The 6,000-nt window shown below is 43.0% G+C and overlaps 1 protein-coding gene across 1 annotated transcript in view; it reads right to left on the bottom strand.

The window, feature by feature from the left end:
• Positions 1 to 1,847: 1,847 nt before the first annotated feature.
• The window catches only part of MASP1 (mannan binding lectin serine peptidase 1), an 82,406-nt gene continuing 78,253 nt past the window's right edge, over positions 1,848 to 6,000 (bottom strand). The window contains exon 17 of the mRNA XM_037838575.1: positions 1,848 to 2,961. The gene's annotated coding sequence lies outside the window, so the exon portion shown is untranslated. The remainder of the gene's footprint in view (positions 2,962 to 6,000) is intronic.

The following is a 6,000-nucleotide window of genomic DNA, read 5'->3' as shown; positions in this document are numbered from 1 at the left end:
CAAACTCAGATGGAAGGGGATGGCGTCAGAATTGTTGTCTTGGATCCTGTTGGCAGATATGGACTGCAGGTGAGTGTGTCATGGGCATAGACTAAATAAGCCAGATGGTCCCAGGAAATGGACAAGATGGAATAATGTCACAGGACAAATAGGCACAAGGGGAGATGAGAGTGGTCACTTTCAAAAAGGCCAGCAGCTTCCAAGACCTGGGACCTAGACTGGATCTGCACTGCACTCTTGGATTCTCCAGAAGTGGCTCAGGTTGGTGCTGGTCTGTTGTATGGATTGAGGTATCATACCCTGCTACTTTGCAGAGGCCTCCACTGGGACTAGCAGATGTTGGTGCGGGAGATGTGCTCCCAACCACATGGATCTGTTCATCGTTTAGTGTGCTTACCCTGGGCACCTTCCAACAAGTTCAACAGTGCCGTGTTCTAACATTCCACACCCAGAAGGGCCTCCCTTGGATCCTTTGTGATCTGCTTAGGTGTTGAAACTGTCTTGGCTCTCTTTCTGCCTGTGATCAGAAGCTTATTACTAGGATTTGAGCCCATGTATTGCATCCAAATGATATTTTCCTTATCTTCTTGAAAAAAGGCAAAAACATGCCAGATGCAGGAAATCACTGCAAAGGCCCTGTTTGTCTCCTTCCCTCAAGTTCAGAGAACTCTGAATTCCTGGCTAGAGCCAAGTGCTGATTTTAGAAGGTCACAGAAAGACCAGGGACCTGGAAAACCATTACTGCCTTTGGATTTTGTTTCCCTGCCTTCTTTCCTCTATTTCTCTATTAATTAGCCATGAGGTGTTAACAGAGGTTGAGAATCTGTTAGAATAGATTTCTGAAGGCCTAGTCCGGGTTTTCAGATTCCTCTTCTCCATCTCCACTGTCCTGCCCTTGTTCAGGACCACAGGGTCACTTGCCTGGTGTAGTGTAGCCATCATGAGTCTCCCTACCTTTCCGCCCTCAGTTCACTCTTTGCATTAATGCCTCATTTGAAAGGTAAAGCTGATTGCATCTCTACTTGCTTCAAAACTGCTAATGTCTCCCCATCCCCCAAACTAAGCTGAACATTCAAGGCTTGTCGACCTTACACTTACAGATTTTTCCAAATGGTATTCTTTACCTCAATTTGTCTTGCTCTCCAGGGACACCAAGTCACTCAATCTCCCCCAGACATCCAGGGCACTTTCACATGCTATTCCCTCATTTACCATTCAGAGTGAAAGAGCACTATTCTTTTTAGAAAAACAGTAATGCAGAAACATCTTCACAATGGTGTTGTTTCTGAGAGCCATGCAGAAGTTCTGGATCATGTGGCAGAACACAGGGCTGCCTATCTCCTGTCTGCTGCTTAGCGCCTAGGGACCTGAGGCAAGGACCCACGCTTGGGAAGCATAAGCTCCCAACATTCTTTGGGTGTTACATATCGCCAGGATGGTCTGGAACAGTGGCTTTCAAACTGGATGCCCATTAGAATCCCCTGGGGAACTTTTAAAGACTGCAAATCTCAGTTTACTTCAGACAGATTATATTTGAATCACTGGAGGGTAGGACCCAGGCAGTGGTATTTTCTTTTTTTCTTTTTTTCTTTTTAAACTTCCCAGGTGATTCCTGTGTGTAGCCAAGTTTGAGAACCAGTAGTCCAGGAGTTAAGAACTTGGGCTCCAGGATCCACAAGAATTGGTTTCAAATTCTGGAGAGATCATGGGCCATATATATTTTTTAAATAAACTTTTTTGGTTTACAGTAGCTTTTAGATTTACAGAAAAATTGAAAAGATAATACAGAAAGTTCCCCTATATCCTCACACTTGGTTTCCAATTCTGGAGAGATCATGGGCCATATATATTTTTTAAATAAACTTTTTTGGTTTACAGTAGCTTTTAGATTTACAGAAAAATTGAAAAGATAATACAGAAAGTTCCCCTATATCCTCACACTTGGTTTCCTCTATTATTAGCATGTTACAAATGTATGGTACAATTGTCACAATTAATGAACCAATTATTATACACTATTATTAACTAAAGTCCATACTTTATTCAGATTTCCTGTTTTTACCTAATGTCCTTTTTCTGTCCCAAGATCTTATCCAGGGTACCAACTTATATTTAGTTGTCATTTCTTTTTAGGCTCCTCTTGATTGTAACAGTTTCTCAGACTTTCTTTGTTTTTGATGACCTTGACGGTTCTGAGGAGTACTGTTCAGTTGTTTTGTGCAATGTCTCTCACTGAAATTTGTCTGATGTATTTCTCATGATTAGACTGTTCTGGGTTTGTGGGAAGAAAACCACAGAGGTAAAGTGCTGTTTTCATTATATCATCTCAAGGTCACATTCTATCAACATGACTTATTGCTGTTGATACTAACTGTGATCACCTGGCTGAGGTAGTGTTTGTCAGGTTTCTCCTCTGTCAAGTTACTCTTTTCTTCCTGCTCTCCAAACGATACTCTTTGGAAGGAATTCTCAGTGTGCAGCCCACACTTAGGGAGTGGAGAGTTATACTTCACTTCCTTGAGGACAGAGTATCTATCTATATATAATTTATTTGGAGTTCTTCTGCACTTTATTTATTTATTCAGTAATTTATTCATATCAGTATGGACTCATAGATATTTACTTTATGCTTCACTTTATAATCCAATACTACATTATTTATTTGCTGCTCAATTGTTCCATCTTGGGCCTTGGGAGCTCTTTAATTGACTCCTGCGTCCCTTTGACATACATCACCCACATCATTGTGGAGCTCTGTAAGCAATTCCTTACTTTCTAGCCTTACAAGGTGCTCCAGGGTCCTCATGTATATTTCCTCCTCAGTCCTGGAGTCAGCCGTTTTCCCAAGAAGTCCATGTTCCTTTTATCGGAGAATGGTATTAGAAACCAAGATCTGGGGGCTAGGGGTGTTCATTGCAACTAGGTGTTGCTACTTCTAGGTTGCTGCTTCACTTTGATCACCTGTGAAATGGGGGACAGTTTGTTGGGAGGATTAAATTAAAGAATGTGTGTAAGAGCTTAGAGTGGTCTCAATCAGATGATAAAGGCTCAACAAATATTAGTCATTATTATTTCCTATAGAACTTTTTATAGTTGAGCTAAATTTACAGTTACCAAAGTTCTTTCTATCTACTAATACATCTGATTCAACAAACCCTTGGACAGAAATAAAACAAATACTATTTGGCCAGCTTACCGAGGGAGAATTTAAGTGGTTAATGGAGTCAACCTATGCTGCCCTAGAACCCAGGTCTCTTGATTTCAAGACCCAGTCTAGACCTAGATTGGCTACCACCTCTGACACATGATTGGTATAGATTTCCCCTCCCTGACTTCTCCTTACTTATTGCTTGGGGGTAGTTGTTTCTTTGATTTCTGCCACTGGGGAACATGAGTACTCATAACAGAAGGAGAGCACATACTCTAATCCAGAACAGCTGCTCATAGATATGCTGCCATATTTTCTGAAAGAACGCACGATCTGAAAAAAATTTTTTTTCTATTTTTGGTATGAATGGTAGTAGATAAATGTAGTTTGGATGCTGAACAGTGGACATCCTGGGATATACTGATAATTTGCGGGAATACTAGGATAGGGTATTTAACCAGAACTGACCTGAAAACTGAAGATATGTTTGTATATATAATGCCACAGTCCGTCTTTCTCTCCTCATGGTACACTGATCCTAATCAAGTACAGCGAAATTTTGATAAATGAAAACACAACTCCTCAGAATCATCAGCACACAAAAAACATACAAGCCTAACAGAGAGCTCTGACTCAATGCAGATGTTTATTGGAACAAATGTGTAGTTACCCCACTAGGACAGCAGCTTTTCTCGCTAATGAAATCCACTAGCAACACTCATTGCACAGAATCATAGTTTTAGTTATGCCAACCATATTCTAGAGAGATGGATTTTGGGTGGCTGAACGAGAAACCTTTCTAAGGGGCAGAACATTTTAAAGTTGGAATGGCCTGCCTTTAGAGGTAGTAGTGAGTTTCCCGTCATTAAAAATGTTCACAAGATTTTGAGGTCATGGAAATAGACAAGAATGTCTCAACGGACACTCCAATGATTCCTTGGTTCCGTGACAGATTTAATTTTCTTGGACCTTCACACCCATGCAGGAACTGGCTATCAACAGAGCTTGTAGATCAAGGATACACATATCACCATCACATCTGTTCCATGGCCCATCTAGACATTTCCTGAGTAAGTATGAAGTTGTAATTGAGGGAATAAACTGGATAAACTGGGTCTGGGATAAACATCCTTGAGGCTGTTTCAAGTTCCATTCACTTGTCTGATTTTAGGGAGAAAGGCTTTTTCAGATGCTGCTGATGCCATTTCTGTCCTCAGAACAGATTACTGGATGGTCATTCTTCAGGAAGGAGCTGGCGTAATCTGAGGATACCTGAGTGGACATTTACTCTTGTTCTTCCTGTATCTGGAAGACTTCTGTCTCACCAGTGGAAACGTCTTCCCTCCTTCAAGGCTCAAGTCCAACACCATCTCCTCTGGGAAGCCTTCCCTGATGTCCACCCTGCCCCACACCTCTATACCAGAATGGTCTTTCTTCCAGCCCCATGCCTGTTCATCACACATAGCACATCTTCATCACATAGCACCATTGCATCTGTTACATGGCTGTCACTGTGCATGTTCCATTTCTCCCACCAGGAGCTCCTGGAAGGCATGAATCATGTCCTCATCTAGGTAGCTCCCATAGCAGTCAGCACAGCCAGGCACATAAGGATGCCTGGACAGTGCTGCAGAATGGAAAGGTATGGTATCTTGGAATGCTTTGGGGCAATTCTAAAACTTTACATCACAATTTTCCTTGGACAAGCAAGAGCTCCACCTTGCTTGACAAGTGTCTGATGGAGCCAGGTACATTGCCATCTTCCCTTTCAGAATAAACAGTAGGGCACAGAAGGGCAGAATGACTTGGGTGTGGAAGCAGTGGTCAGTCAGTGGAGAGGAAGAATATGAATTGCTGTCCCTGAGTGTTCAGCCTGCAGCTTAGTGTCCATAAGTTCTCATTCCTCATTATCTTCCTCTTTCAGCAAGATACCCGGAATGACTCCAGTAGCTGCAGTGCAGGCTGATAGCTAAAATCCTCCAATGTTGATAGAGCAGAACACAGGGGCTTGGGGCTTCTGATCTTTTGAATGGCTTAAGACTTAGAGCTCTGGAGGGGATGAGGCCTCTGGAAGATTCCTGAGAGAGGAGGTGGCTCTTGGATGGGAAAGACACTGCTTGGGAAACACCTGTGACTTTTCAGGGATAGGGAGTTCAGGGTGAGGAACTGAATTGGGGAAGGAAGGGAATGGCTTCTTGGGGCCTGCTGTGAACTTAGGGAAAGAGAGTGCAGGAGCTTGAGGTCTCCCCCTACCTTTTCCATCCTGGGTTCCCAGGAAGGGAAGGAGTCAAGACCAGAGCAGACACTCTGCTTAGGATAATTAAAATCCCTTGGCTGGCAGTTGGCCTTGGCTGTATCCCTGGGAACTGGGTGTGGTTGGCAGAGGTGGGCGTTGCAGCAGTAGCAGCATCTTGTCGGCATCAAAGCTTTCCAGATGATGAGGTCAGTTTTGTCTTTTGGTTACTTTGGCTTTAGCTCAACTTCAGTAGGGGAAAAAGATGTCTTCTTTGGATCCAAGATTGTCAAAGCTGGGAGGGCCTCTTGACATGAGGGGAATGGGCTTGTCTAGAGTCACACATGGACAGAGATGGTTCTAGATCTAGGTGTCTGACTTCCCAATACATCATTCTCAGTCCTCCTCCCATGCCTGCCTCTCTCAGGCACTCACACAATTTGGTATCCAGCTCCCGTTCACAACTACATTGCTTTGAGACATATCATAGGGCTAGGGACTTTGTCATTTTAAAATTTTTATGGGACAGGGATTGGGCAAGGAGAATAGTAGCAAAGAAGCACAGAACATTTGGGGGCAGATGAAGGAGATGATCAAGGTTGAGGGGAAGGAGTATCAC

Source organism: Choloepus didactylus, chromosome 1, assembly GCF_015220235.1.
Source record: "Choloepus didactylus isolate mChoDid1 chromosome 1, mChoDid1.pri, whole genome shotgun sequence".
NCBI classification, from domain to species: Eukaryota; Metazoa; Chordata; class Mammalia; order Pilosa; family Megalonychidae; genus Choloepus; species Choloepus didactylus.
Note: the sequence above shows the minus strand (reverse complement) of the source record. Positions and strands in the feature narration are given on the sequence as shown.